Here is a 15,108-nt window from a genome sequence, read left to right on the forward strand (position 1 = left end):
CAAAGTAGGAAGAAGAATGAAGTTTATAAACTATAAAATCTTAAGACATAGAACAGTTTTAATATTTCTTGCTCATCCAATTTAACACATATAAACCAGAGATCCCAAATATAGAAAAGCAAAGAAAGGGGAACTGGATGGGCTGAGGAGGCTATGGCAAGTACACTTGTATGGAGTTTGGTACCCATCCCTTTTTCTTCTATTTTTTTTTCAATTTTATTGTGGTATAATGGACAAATAAAAATTGTATTTATTTAAGGTGTACAATTTGATGTTTTGATATACATATGCATTGTGAAATAATCAAGCTAATTAACATGTCCATAATCTCACATAGTTACAAGTGTGTGTATGTGTGTGTGTGTGTGTGTGTGTGTTGCTGGGGTTTGAAACTAGGGCCTCACATATGCTAGGCAAATTCTCTAAAACTGAGCAACATTCCTGACCCCGTTTATTTTATTTTGAGATAGGATCTTGCTAAATTGCTCAGTCTGGCCCTGAACTTGTGAACCTTCTGTCTCACTTCCTGGATAGCTGGGATTAGAGGTGTGAGTCACTCCTCTCCACATACTTTTTTTTTTTTTAATGGCAAAACACTTAAGCTAAAAAGCATGAAATGCTTTATAAATTTATGTGCCATCTATGCACAGGGAACACACTAATCTCTGTATTGTTCCAATTTTAGTGTGCATGCTGCTGAAAGGGGTGTTCCCTTCTACTGATAATGGTCCTCCCTCATAAACATAACACAAGGCAAGTGACCCAGAATTAGAATACACCAGCCTCCTGGATAGAAGTGTTGCCCTTGGAGTTATTATTAGAGCAGGTGACACAAATTGGCATAATCCAATTCCGTCTCTAGCAGTTTCTTAAGGCACTCCTAGGTTCCAGGGTCATGGAGCTAAAAGGACGGGAAGCAAGAGGGACTTGCAGGCCTCAAGAAAAGGTCTATCAGAGACAGAGAGAATTAGATCAAAACAGAGAGAGGAACAGACCTGTGAGGAAGATAGACACACAAAGAGGGGATGAGATTTTAGTGTTCTTTGAGTCAGTCCAGAGTGCATATGGCCAAGTCCTCCCCAGACCATGAACCAATAAATTCTGCTCTTGCTTACATCATTTTGAGTAGGATTTCTGCCCCTTGTAAGAGCAAGGTATATTACATTTTATCCATTTTTGAGTAATGACAACTATTTTTAAATTAATTTCACTCCTAAGCCTAGGAGGAAAAAACAAATTCCATGGGAAATAAAACTATGTTTAAATATTATGAGATAAAGGTGTCTGATATTTTGTCTGGAATTTGCTTAAAAATATCCTAATTTAATGTGTATGTGTGTAAATTTCTTACCCCACAGACAATAATTTAAGATTTTTAATGCCTTTATCAGGAGTCCCCACCCAAGGTAGGGGTGAAGAGCTAGAAGACGAAAGACAACAGGCCACCCTCCAAAGAAGGCTGGTGTAGAGCATTAGATATCACCATCTGAGCATGTACCATTTTCATAGTGAAATAGTGGTATTGAAAATATACTGTACAGGTACTTGCACTGTACATAAATGGAGCCTGTGAATCTGGCAGTCCAGCTGCCTAATAGCCTTTAAAGTAGCACCCGAGGTTTAGAACTTGCTTTTTTCCATGTCACCTTTCTTAACATAAAATTGTTTTACATAACCTGATTAGAAGGTTAACTGATGCTCTGTCAAAATATGGTTGAATCAGCCTCCAAGTGAGTCTTCTTTGCAAGGGGCTTGTTAGAGTGCCAGCTGTAAGCAGGGAGTATGGACTTTTCCCTGTCTATAAGAACTCTTGTATGACTTTTCTCTTTTAGCTTACTTGATAATAATCCAAATTTTGTATGTGTGGAAAATTTAGGTCTGACACTAGCTTTTTTTTTTTTTTGAACACTTCTATTGTAATAAATCATATTAACAATTTTGTAATCTTTATTTTAGTTTTTAATTGACACATAATTTTATGTACTGATGAGGTATGATGTACTATTTCAATATGTCTATAATGTATAATGATAAAAGAAATGCAATTAACATATCCATCACCTCAAATATTTATCATTTGTGTTGGGAATGTTCAAAATATTTTCTTCTAGGGGCTGGGGTTGTGGCTCAGCGGTAGAGTGATTGCCTTGCACCTGTAAGGCCCTGGGTTTGATCCTCAGCACCACATAGAAATAAATAAAATAAAGTTATTAAAAAAACCAAAATATTTTCTTCTAGCTATTTTGAAATACACAATAAATTACTGTGCACCATATAATTTCTTAAGCTTTAGCCATAAGTATGTGCTCTTAAAGTAGAGGCCCTATTCTTTGGGGACAGGCTAGTTTATAGATATTAATTTATTTTTTATATTTATCAAAACAGAGTATCTGTCTAATTTTCTTTTTTTAACATTTATTTTTTAGTTTTCGGTGGACACAACATCTTTATTTTATTTTTATGTGGTGCTGAGGATCGAACCCAGCGCCCCGTGCATGCCAGGCAAGTGCATTACCACTTGAGCCACATCGCCAGCCCGTATCTGTCTAATTCTTGGCCACTTGCTTTAGGAGACTGAAAAGAATGTGGAAAAGTATTCCCACTTCCATTAGAAAAATGACTTTGGGGCTTTTCTCACTACCAGAATATTTTTAACTTCTTTGTATTAGCCTATAGAAAATACACAAAGACCTAATAGAGAACTAAACTGAGCTGACCTCAAGGAAGGTAGGTGGGTGGAGGGGGCTCGATTTTAGCCAAGACCTGTGTCCCACTTACACAGAGTATGTGGATAATGAAATACCTGCATGGGGTCTTAGGACAGGTGGAAACTAGGTGCTTGGCTTGGAAGCCTTGAGAAAGTTGCCCAAACCCAATCATGGCATAGACATAGTAGAGCACCTGCTTTCAAAGGAGTGGTTATGAAGCATCTGAATTCCATACCAACAATGGCTTGAAGACCCAAGTTCTTCCTGAAATGTTGTGGATTATATAGGCCTCCCCACCACATATATATAATTTCCAGTATTACCATAAGATTGTGATGATATTTATTGCATATCTGTATTATGGAGTAAATTCACACCTACCAGAAGTAAATACACTATTTTTTTAAAAAAATATACATTAAGCCACCTCTTTTTTAAGCTAATAATAATTTCTTGAGGATGCTTTCTTTAAATACTATATGTTAGAAAAGGCTACATCTGCATTAAGTAGAAGAGTATTTTGTTTGCATCAGAGTGTTCTAAACAACATAATTTATTTCTGAGATACTCACTGACTTGCGATGGCTGGTTACCCCTGATTGGTTGTCTTCAGCTGTAAGCAGTCTCTTCCTTTTGTCTCAGTGAGCTGTACAAATACTGTATTATTATTGTATGTGTGCCATTTGTGTTAGAAGCACTGGTTCACATGATCTATGGTAGTTTAGTGCGGGGTGGCGGGGATTAATCTTTAGCTGCATCTCTTCAACTGACAAATTAATTTTAAATAGTAGCTACCTGCATTCAAAAAAATATTTTATCAGATGTTAGGGCAATGCCAGAGTTAACAACAACAACAAAAAGATTCAACCCAGGACATGACTAAGTTTCTGTATTATCAGATACTTTGTAAGGTTTCTGGATAGTTCTTCTATTCAGAATTAAAGGTATCAGATAGTGTTTCTGGAAAGAGTTTTCTTCCAGTTCTATAAGGATGGAGAAATAGAGACAAATTGCTGAACAGAAGTAAAATTTGGAAACCAAGCACAAGTGAAATTTAGGAATTGAGTCTACCCCTACTTTCCCCACAATGTATCATACATAGAGTTTGACTCCATGGACTCTAACCAGGACTCTATCTGAAATTCATTTATTCATTCATCTGAAGTGTCCTGATTGAAAAGGATAAGGCTTTCTGTACTTTGTTTCCCTTCAATTAGAGAGTAAGCAGTGCTAGAGCAGTGATTTTTTTTTTTTTTTTCCGGGCACTGAAATTACCTGGAACTTTTTTTTTTTTTTTTCCAACAGTCTCAGGCCTGGGTCTTATCCTAAACCAGTAATTCTCAAATGTGGTCTCTGGACCAGCAGCATCAGCATTACCTGGAAACTTGCTAAAATGCAAATTATTGGGCCCAACCTTAGATCTACTGAATCAGAAATTCTGAGGATGGCACCCAGCAAATTTGTTTTAACAAGCCCTCCAAGTGATTTTGATGCATGCTAAAGTTTAAGAATGTTTGACTTAGAGAAATTAAATCAGAATATATGAGGTGAAGCCTGAACAAATGTATCACTTCAGGCAATTCTAATGTACAATGGACATTGAGATTGTTGCCTTGGATAAAAGGAACTCAGTATCAACTCTTCAGTTCACATACCTGACTATGCTCCCTTCTTTCTGATTCCCAGGTAAAATGATCAGTAACTCAACAGATTTTTGAATTTGCTCCTGAATTTATTTCTGGCCTTGGCTAGACTTCGTGTTTATCTAAATCCTTGTTTGAACTTATTACTTGTTTGTTCACTATGAAAGTGAACAGCCAAATTTCACAGCATTTGTTTTTTTGAGCATCTTGTACAAAACACTCAGAGATACCTTAAAATAGAAAGTAGAAAGAATTAGGGCTTTTACATTTTAAAGTAGAACTTCTCAATCTTGGCTGTACATTTAAAATCAGCTTTTAAAGACTCCTGTGTCCCAGACCAAATCCCAGACCAATGAAATAAAACCTCCTGGGGTAGGACCCAGACAGACATCAATATATTTTTTAAAGCTCCCAGATGACTCCAGTTGGCTTAGAATCACTCTAGCAGGAGAAACTTGACTGGGAACTCAATCTGTGAATGAGGCAAAGGAACTTCTAGGATGAAGAGGAGTCTCTCAGTGCCAATAAGCAATTAATATTCACATGCACATATTTGTCCTGCAAACTTTTTAAAAAATACCTCTCCTCTCTCCCTAACACAGCATTGTATTGGCCCTTTTCACATTTAGGTGGCATGAGAGAGAGACAGAAAGGTAAGAAAGATAGGAAGCAAATGTGACAAGCCCGTGCTAATTGTTCATCTTGATGGATAAGTATATGGAAGTTTATTATATTATTTACCTATTTACATTTTTTGTATATTTGAAAATTTCCATAGTAAAAAAGAGAGTGATCCTGGCTCCACACATGGGGGAGGAGAGTGACTGCACTGCAGCCTACATCTACCAATGCAGCTCTCTTGGCCTACTTCCACGTAGAGACAACAGTCAGGACCTGGAAGACCATCACCAAGGTCCCTGCAGGCCTGGTCACACCAGAGGTATCCACGCTAGTCCACTTCTTTTGATTCTTCTTTCACCCTTCCTATAACCTAATACCTCTATATTCTCACCTCCCACCTCATAAACCCCACACCCTACCCCCACCCGCTCTTTGTCTACCGTTAGATACTGTAGACCCATATGCAAACCTACTATTTATATTGTGGATACTAGTCAAACACATCATTTCTGTTTGTTGCAACAAAATGGTAATTGTCTAAATGGAAGCTATTGGGTCTAAGGCTGCATAGTATTTGCATTGGGTGCTGTGAATATTGCTCTCACCTTTAAAGGTAAGGTATTGGTAACCTGCAAGTACACTACAAGATTATAGGGTAGAAATTGTAATGCCTCAGATATGCACTGCTAGAGAGGAAGACACTTGAACAACATGAGAAAACAAGGGAAGAAGGTGCCCCAAACAAACTGAGATGCTATAATAATAGAATCCATTGATGGCACAGTAGCTGAAATGTCAGAGAAGGAGCACAACAGACGTAACTAAAATGACCTGCAAAGCACAGAATGATATAATAGAGCAAACACAGGCAACAATTGATCACTCCTACAAAAAGATAAGAGAGCAAATACAGGCAGCAAGCAAAAGATTACTTCAAGAAAGAGATAGTAATTCTGGAGCATTTTTCTTTTCAACAGTCTCAGGCTTGAAGGAAAAAATATACCAAATAAAAAATTCAATAGAAAGCATCACTAACAGACTAGATCACATGGAAGACAGAACCTCAGACAATAAAGACAAAACATACAATCTTGAAAATAAAGTTGACCATATAATGAAGACAGTAAAAATCCATGAACAGAACCTCCAAGAATTATGAGATAACATGAAAAGACCAAACTTAAGTATTATCAGGATAGAGGAAGGCACCTAGATACATACTAAAGGAATGAACAATCTCTTCAATGAAATAATATCAGAAAATTTCCCAAACATGAAGAATGAGTTGGAAAATCAAATAAAAGAGGCTTACAGGACACCCAATGAATGTACAAAATTACAACAGCTCCACACAACAGCACGCTATAATGAAAATACCTAGCATACAGAATAAGAATAGAATTTTAAAAGCTGCAAGAGAAAAGTTTCAGGGGTAAACCAATTCAAATCTCAGCAGATTTCTCAACCCAGAAACTCAAAGCTAGGAGATCCTGGAACAATATATAGCAAGCTCTGAAAGAAAATGAATGCCAACCAAGAATCTTAAATCCAGCAAAATTAAGCTTCAGATTTGATGATAAAGTAAAAACCTTCAATGATAAACAAAAGTTAAAGAGTTTACAATGAGAAAGCCTGCACTACAGAATATCCTCAGAAAAATATTCCATGAGGAGGAAATGAAACACAACAATGAAAATCAGCAGAGGGAGGAACTACACTAAAAGAAAAGCAATCAAAGGAGAAGCCAAGTCAAAAATACAAACCAAAAATAAACCAAAATGACTGGAAATACAAACCACATTTCAATAATAACCCTGAATGTTAATGGCCTAAACTCATCAATTAAAAGACATAACTGGGGGCTGGGTTGTGGCCAGTGGTAGAATGCTTGCTTAGCATGTGTAAGGCACTGGGTTCAATTACCAGCACCACATAAAAAAATAAAGATTTTAATAAATAAAAGACATAGGCTGGCAGATTGGACCACCCCCCCCCCAAAAAAAAAAAAACAACTCAACAATATGTTGCCTTCAAGAGACTCATCTCATAGCAAAAGACATCTATAGACAGAAGGTAAAAGAATGGTAAAAAATATATCATATGGTCCCATATAAACAAACAGGGGTTTCCATTCTCATATGAGATAAAGTGAACTTCAAACCAAAGTTAGTCAGAAGGGATAAAGAAGATCATTCATACTGCTTAAGGAAATCATACATCAACAAGACAAAACAATTATAAATATTTGTGCCCCCAAACAATGGAGCATCCATGTATCAAACAAACCCTTCTCAATTTCAAGAATCAAATAAACCACAACACAATAATACTGTGTGACTTTAACACACCTCTCTCACCACTGAACAGATCTTCCAAACAAAAACTAAACAAAGAGACTATAGAACTCAATAATATAATCAATAATTTCAGACTTAACAGACATATATAAAATATGTCATCTATTAATAAGTGAATACACTTTTTTCTCAGCAGCACATGTATCCTTCTCTAAAATAGACCATATGTTATAGCACAAAGCAAGTCTTAGCAAATACAAAAAAGTATAGATACTACCCTGCATTATATCAGACCATAATAGAATAAAATTAGAAATCAATGATGAAATAAAAAATAGAAGCAACTCCAACACTTGGAGACTAAATAATACTCAGTTGAATGATATATGGATATCAGAAGACATCAGGAAGGAGATAAAAAATTCTGAGAGGTAAATGAGAACTCTGATACAACATATCAAAATCTCTGGGACACTATGAAGGCTGTGCTAAGGGGAAAATTTGTTGCATTGAGCTCATTCATTAAAAGAATAAAAAGTCACTATTGCTCTGTAGCATAGTTTAAGATCTTGTACAGTGATACCGCCTGCTTCACTCTTCTTGCTAAGGATTGCTTTGGCTATTCTGGGTCTCTTATTTTTCCAGATGAATTTCATGACTGCTTCTTCTGTTTCCATGAGGAATGTCATTGGGATTTTGATTGGAATTGCATTAAATCTATATAGTGCTTTTGGTAGTATGGTGATTTTGACAATATTAATTCTGCTTATCCAAGAACAAGGGAGATTTTTTCATCTTTTAAGATCTTCTTTAATTTTTTTCTTTAATGTTCTGTAGTTTTCATTGTATAAGTCTTTCACCTCTTTCATTAAGTTGATTCCCAAGTTTTTTTTTTTTTTGAGTTATCATAAATGAGGTAGTTTTCCTAGTTTCTCTTTCAGAGAATTTGACACTGATGTACAGAAATGCCTTTGAAATGGGGGGTTGATTTTATATCCTGCTACTTTGCTAATTAATTTATTACTACAGAGCAGTAGTAACAAAAACGACATGGTATTGGAACCAAAATAGACTTGTAGACCAATGGTACAGAATAGAGGACACAGAGACAAACCCACATAATTACAGTTATCACATATTAGACAAAAGTGCCAAAAACATATATTGGAGAAAAGTTAGTCTCTTCAACAAATGGGGCTGGTAAAACTAGAAATCCATATGCAGCAAAATAAAATTAAGCCCCATCTCTCACCATGCTCAAAAGTCAACTCAAAATGGATCAAAGTCGTAAGAATTAGACCAGATACCCTGTGCCTAATAGAAGAAAAAGTAGGCCTAAATCTCCATCATGTTGAGTTAGGCCCCGACATTCCTTAACAAAATTCCTATAGCACAAGAAATAAAATCAAGAATCAATAAATGGGATGGATTCAAACTAAAAAGCTTCTTCTCAGCAAAAGAAACAATCAGTGAGGTGAAGAGAGAGCCTACAGAATGGAAGCAAATATTTACCACATGCACATCAGATAGAGAATTAATCTCTGGGATATATAAAGAACTCAAAAAAACCCCACTAATCTTTGAAAAAATAAATAAAATTGATAAACCCCTAGCCTTGCTAATGAAGAGAAGGAAAGAGAAAAACTCAAATTACTAACATCCATGATGAAAAAGGAAAACTCAAAATGGACTACAAACACACAGAAGATAATTAGAAATTATTTTGAAAATGTGTACTCCAATAAAATAGAAAATATCAAAGTCATCAACAAATTTCTAGAGGCATATGATATGCCTAAATTGTGTGATATGCACAATTTAAACATATCAATTTCAAGCAAGGACATAGAGGACACTGTCAGAAGTCTACCAACCAAGAAAAGCCCAGGACTGCATGGATCACAGCTGAGTTCTACAAGACCCTTAAAGAAGAACTAACACCAATACTGCTCAAACTATATCATGAAATAGAAAAAGAAAGAACACTTCCAAACACATTCTATGAGGCCAGTATCACCTGATTCCAAAACCAAAGACACATCAAAGAAAGAAAATTTCAGACCAATATCTCTAATGAATATAGATGCAAAAATTCTAAATAAAGTTCTGGCAAATTGAATACAAAAACATAACAAAAGGATAGGGCATCATGATCAAGTAGGGTTCATCTCAGAAATGCAAGTTTGGTTCAACATATGGAAATCAATAAATGTAATTCATCACATAAAGACACTCAAAGATAAAAATCATATGATCATCTCCATAGATGCAAACTAGGGATAATAGGAACATACCTCAACCTTGTAAAGGCTATCTATGCTAAGCCCCAGGCCAACATCATTCTAACTGGATAAAAATTGAAAGCATTCCCTCTAAAAACTGGAACAAGACAGGGATGCCCTCTTTCACCACTTCTATTTAACATAGTTCTTGAAACTCTAGCCAGAGCAATCAGACAGTCAAAGAAATTAAAGAAATACACATAGAAAAAGAATAACTCAAATTGGCACTATTTGCTGATGATATGATTCTATACCTAGAAGATCCAAAACATTCCACCAGAAATCTTCTAGAAGTAATAAATGAATTCAGCAAAGTAGCTGGATTAAAAAAAACTTATAAATCAAAGGCATTTCTGTACATCAGTGACAAATCTTCTGAAAGAAAAACCAGGAAGACCACTATTTACAATAGCCTCCAAAAAATAAAATACTTGGGAGTAAATTTAACAAAAGAGGAGAAAGACCTCTACAGTGAAAACTACAACATTCTAAAGAAAGAAATTAAAGAAGACCTTAGAAGAAAGAAAGATCTACCTTGTTCTTAGATAGGCAGAATTAATATTGTCAAAATGACCTTACTACCAAAAGCATTAAACAGATTCAATGCAATCCCAATCAAAATCCCAATGGCATTTCTTATAGAAACAGAGAAAGCAATTGTGAAATTCATCTGGAAAAATAAGAGATCCAGAATAGCCAAAGCAATCCTTAGCAAGAAGAATGAAGCTGGTGGCATTACTATGCCAGATCTTAAACTATACTACAAAGCAATAGTAACTAAAACAGTATAGTATCGTCACCAAAATAGACCCTGTAGACCAATGGTACAGAATAGAGGACACAGAGTCTAACCCACATCACTTCAGTTATCTTACATTAGACAAAGGCTCCAAAAATGTACAATGAAGAAAAGATAGCCTCTTCAACAAATGGTGCTGGGAAAACTGGAAATCCACATGTAACAAAATGAAATTAAACCTCTATCTCTCACCATGCACAAAACTCAGCTTAACGTGAATCAAGGATCTAGGAATTAAACCAGAGACCCTGCATCTAATAGAAGAAAAAGTAGGCCCTAATCTCTACCATGTCGGTTTAGGTCCCAACTTTCTTAATAAAACTCCTGTAGTGCAAAAATTAAAACCAAGAATTGATAAATGGGATAGATTCGAACTAAAAAGCTTCTTCTCAGAAAAAGAAACAATCAGTGAAGTGAATAGAGAGCCTACATCTTGGGAACAAATTTTTACCCCTCACATCAGATAGAGCACTAATCTCTTGAATATATAAAGAACTCAAAAAACTTAACATCAAAAAAACAAATAACGCAATCAATAAATGGGCCAAGGAACTGAACAGACACTTCTCAGAAGAGGATATACAACAATCAACAAACATGAAAAAATGTTCAACATCTCTAGCAATTAGAGAAATGAAAATCATTTCTACTCTAAGAGTTCATCTCACTGCAGTCTAAATGCAGCTATTAAGAATACAAACAACAGTAAATGTTGGCCAGGATCTGGGGAAAAAGACACACTCATAAATTGCTGGTGGGACTGCAAATTGGTGCAGCCAATCTGGAAAGCAGTATGAACACTCCTTGAAAAACTGCGACTAGAACCACCATTTGACCCAGCTATCCCACTCCTCCATCTATACCCAAAGGACTTAAAAACAGCATACTACAGGGACACAGCCACATCAATGTTTATAGCAGCACAATTCACAATAGCTAAACTGTGGAACCAACCTAGATGCCCTTCAGTAGATGAATGGATAGGGAAACTTTGATATACATACACAATAGAACATTACTCAGCATTAAAAGAGAATAAAATCATGGCATTTGCAGGTAAATTGGTGAATTTGGAGAATATAATGCTAATTGAAGCAAGCATTATATCTTCCAAAACCATAAGCCAAATGTTTTCTTTGATATGAGGACGCAGACTTATAACGGCAAATGTTGGGGGAGCATGGGAGGAATGGAGGGACTTTACATAGGGCAAAGGGGAGGGAGGGGAGACAAGGGGGCAAGGTGGTAGGAATGATGGTGAAATGGGTTAGACATCATTACCTTAAGTACATGTATAAGACATGAATGGTGTGAAAATATTCTGTGTACAATCAGTGTCTTGAAAAATTGTGCTCTATATGTATGATATGAAATGAATTGCATTCTGCCACCATGTATAATAAATCAGAATAAATAAAAAATATATACATATGGGTGGAGCCTGGAGTGTAGTGGACATAAGGTGCCAACTTCCACATTGTCTTTTTAATGAAGCTTCATGAGCTATCCTGTACACAGACCCCACATTGATCCTCTCATTTATCTACAAATTATGCCTGGATAAATTTGAATTGTCAACAGCTACTAAGATCTTTGCTTTGATATTCCAGATACAGACAGGTAGGATTTACACAGATATATGAGAAAGAGAAAAACAATTGACCTCATCCTTACCTCACAACTATTCCCAGGGGTTCAAGTCAGAAACCTGGGAATCATGTAGATTCAGTCCCCACATCCAGTTTGTCAGTAAATTTTTTATTTCTTTCTCTTAATCAGTCTTAAGTTCATACCCTCCTTTCCATTTCCAGTTGTTACTTTAGACCAGGCCAACATCATCACTGTTTTACACACATAACCTCTGTAGTCTGCTAGGGCTGCTATAACAAAATGCCAGAGACTAGGTAACTTAAACAACAAAAATTTATTTTCTCATAGTTTTGATAGTTAGAAGCTCCAGATCAAGGTGCTGGCAGACTTGGCTCTAGTGAAGCCTTTCTTCCTTTCTCTTTTTGCTGTATTCCTCACATGGACTCTTCTTTGTGGCTACATGGAGGATGAGAGAAAGATAGAGATCTCTTGGGTCATTTTCTCTTCTTCTAAGGCCACTAGCCTTATTGAATTAGGACCCCATCCTTACGGCTTCATTTAACTTTCATTACCTCCCTAAAGGCCCTATCTCTAAATGCAATCACATTGGGGTTAGGGCTTCAACATATGAATGGCAGGGTAGGCACCAAAATTCAATTCATATCAGCCTCCACACTACAGTCTTCTAAGTTATGTGCTTAAAATCCTTCATAGTTGTGTGTCTCTCAGGGTTCTTTGGGTGGAGAAATTGACTCTGCTCATCTTAAGTGAGTTTCGGGAGCTTTTAGAATTGAAGATAAGGCGGGAGGGCCAAGCTTGTAATGAGGAAGTTCCTGGAGGTTTCAGTAGCAGGGATCCCTGGACTATCATGGTTGGACACTTACACTACAATGGGTGGACTCTTTCTGCTTCTATTCTTCTTATGTTACATTGTTACAGATATAAAATTTCTAGTATACAACATTATGAATATACTTAAGTCCACTGATTGTAAAATTAAGATCACTTAAATGGCAAATTCTACATTATAAAGTATTTTAATACCATAAAAAATTTTAAATATTTTTTTAGTTGTAGATGGATACAATATCTTTATTTATTTATTTTTATGTGGCATGAGGATTGAACCCAGGGCTTTGCACATGCTCTATGAGCACTCTACCACTGAGCTACAATCCCAGCCCAAACATAAAAATTTAATAAGGATCTTGATATAGCCAAATATTTAACATATTCTGGAAAACAATGAAATATATGGTTTTAGATCTCTCTTTTTTTTTTTTGAGGGGGTGGTACCAGGGATTGAACTCAGGGGCACTCAACCACCGAGCCACATCCCCAACCCCATTTTGTATTTTATTTAGAGACAGGGTCTCACTAAGTTGCTTAGTGCCTCACTTTTGCTGAGGCTGGATTTGAACTCATGATCCTCCTGCCTCAGTTTCCTGAGCCACTGGAATTACAGGCATGCGCTACCGCATCCGGTTTAAATCTCTTTAGAGATTAGATGACTCAGTAATATGTGAGGTTTAATAAATACAAGCAAGTTAAATAAAATTGATACCCTTATATTTGACTTTGGAGATCAAAGAACAAAGACAAAGAGGCAGAGAAAGAAGATGAACAAACCTGACATTTCTCCCTTCATCTACTCAACATCTGTTTTGTAGGCTTTGTCACTTAGCACTAAATACTGAAAGGACTTTTGGAATTCATTATCTTTAGCGCAAATCACTTTCATTAAACTAACTTAAATTGTTCAAATGGTTTATAGTAATAATTCTTGGAAAATATTCCTTGATATTATAACCAACATTGGTTTCCGAAATATCTGAGGACAAGGGGAAATGGAGAAATGAACGGATAAAACAGACTAGCCATGAATTGATCATTGTTGAGAATGAGTTTTGGTTCATGGAGATGCATTACACTATCTGTTTTATTTTTGTGTATATTTGAATTCACCACAATAAAAAACCTTAAATTCTAAAAAAAGAAAAAGAAAACAGAAGTAGCTTAAACTAAGAAAAGAGAAAAAGCCCAGAGACAGTGAGTGTGGTCAGTCTAGTTTAGGTTACACGTATGCCCCTGATTGCCCCTGACTATATCAGGGAGGTGAGAGGAAAGTCTGAGGAAAGAAGCCTATAGGGACTTTGGTTTCAGTACCAGGAGCACATTTGAATTTATCCTGTCAGTGAGACACAATCGGGGTGAGATAATTCCCCCAATACTAGGGTGCAGTAAGTTACAAAGAGGGATGAAGGCTTGATGGCCTTACATTATAAATGTGCACTTGTTTGCATGACTCATGAGGCATATTATCCATTTTCTTCCCTCATCTCCTGTCACCCTGTTCCACCTTGCACTCCAGCCAGGCCAGCCAACTTGTGCTCTCTTGATTCTGTGCCTTTCCACCTGCTGTATCCACTTAATAGGTCTCTCTTCTGATTGTTCCCTAGTGAAGGCCACACCTTCTTCAGACTCAAATCAGACATAATCTTATATTAAAGCCAGATATTATTTTCTACCTCTTAAGTAAGCAAAACATTGAAATAATTTAATAGATTGGAGAGGATGGCCTGAAATGCATACTCATTTATTGTGCTTGGCCTTATACATTGATATGCTTTGGCCATCTACATCACGATCCAGAAAATGCTTGATTTTGCAATCTCAATTCTATTAACTTTAATTCAGTAATCTCAATTCTGGGAATCAATCCAAAGTAAATAATCCATAACATATTAAAATGTATTAATGAATATACATTACAGTAGTAAAATGCTTGAAATAGTATCAATAAGGTAAATATGTGCACTTGATGGAATACTATAATAAATTGAAATGTCTGGCTATTTATTAATTTATATAAAAACTAAAAATTTGCTACGATGTCTTCAAAGGATTATATTAATCTGCACCCTTCCCAGCACTGTCCTTGTTTTCAATGACAATGGACACTGTCATTGTAAAAAATAGCTGTTGATGGTATCTTATATCATTTTATATTTTACTTTCATAGTGGAGAAACACTAAAATTATATTTTTAAAAGATTATGTCATTTAGGGAGAAATGTGTATCAGATAACATGGTTAAATGTCAGTGTTTTAATTTCTTTTAGTTTCTGTCATTTAATACAGCTTAAATTTTGAATTGAGTTAATGCAG

The 15,108-nt window shown here is 35.9% G+C and overlaps 1 non-coding gene across 1 annotated transcript; it reads right to left on the reverse strand.

Annotated features, from left to right (window-relative positions):
• Nucleotides 1-605: 605 nt before the first annotated feature.
• On the reverse strand, nucleotides 606-707 carry LOC114092075 (U6 spliceosomal RNA). The gene has a single exon (XR_003582614.1). It is a non-coding gene; the product is annotated as a U6 spliceosomal RNA (small nuclear RNA).
• Between the last annotated feature and the right edge of the window lie 14,401 nt (nucleotides 708-15,108).

The sequence above is a fragment of the Marmota flaviventris genome, chromosome 14, assembly GCF_047511675.1.
Source record: "Marmota flaviventris isolate mMarFla1 chromosome 14, mMarFla1.hap1, whole genome shotgun sequence".
In the NCBI taxonomy this organism is placed as follows: domain Eukaryota; kingdom Metazoa; phylum Chordata; class Mammalia; order Rodentia; family Sciuridae; genus Marmota; species Marmota flaviventris.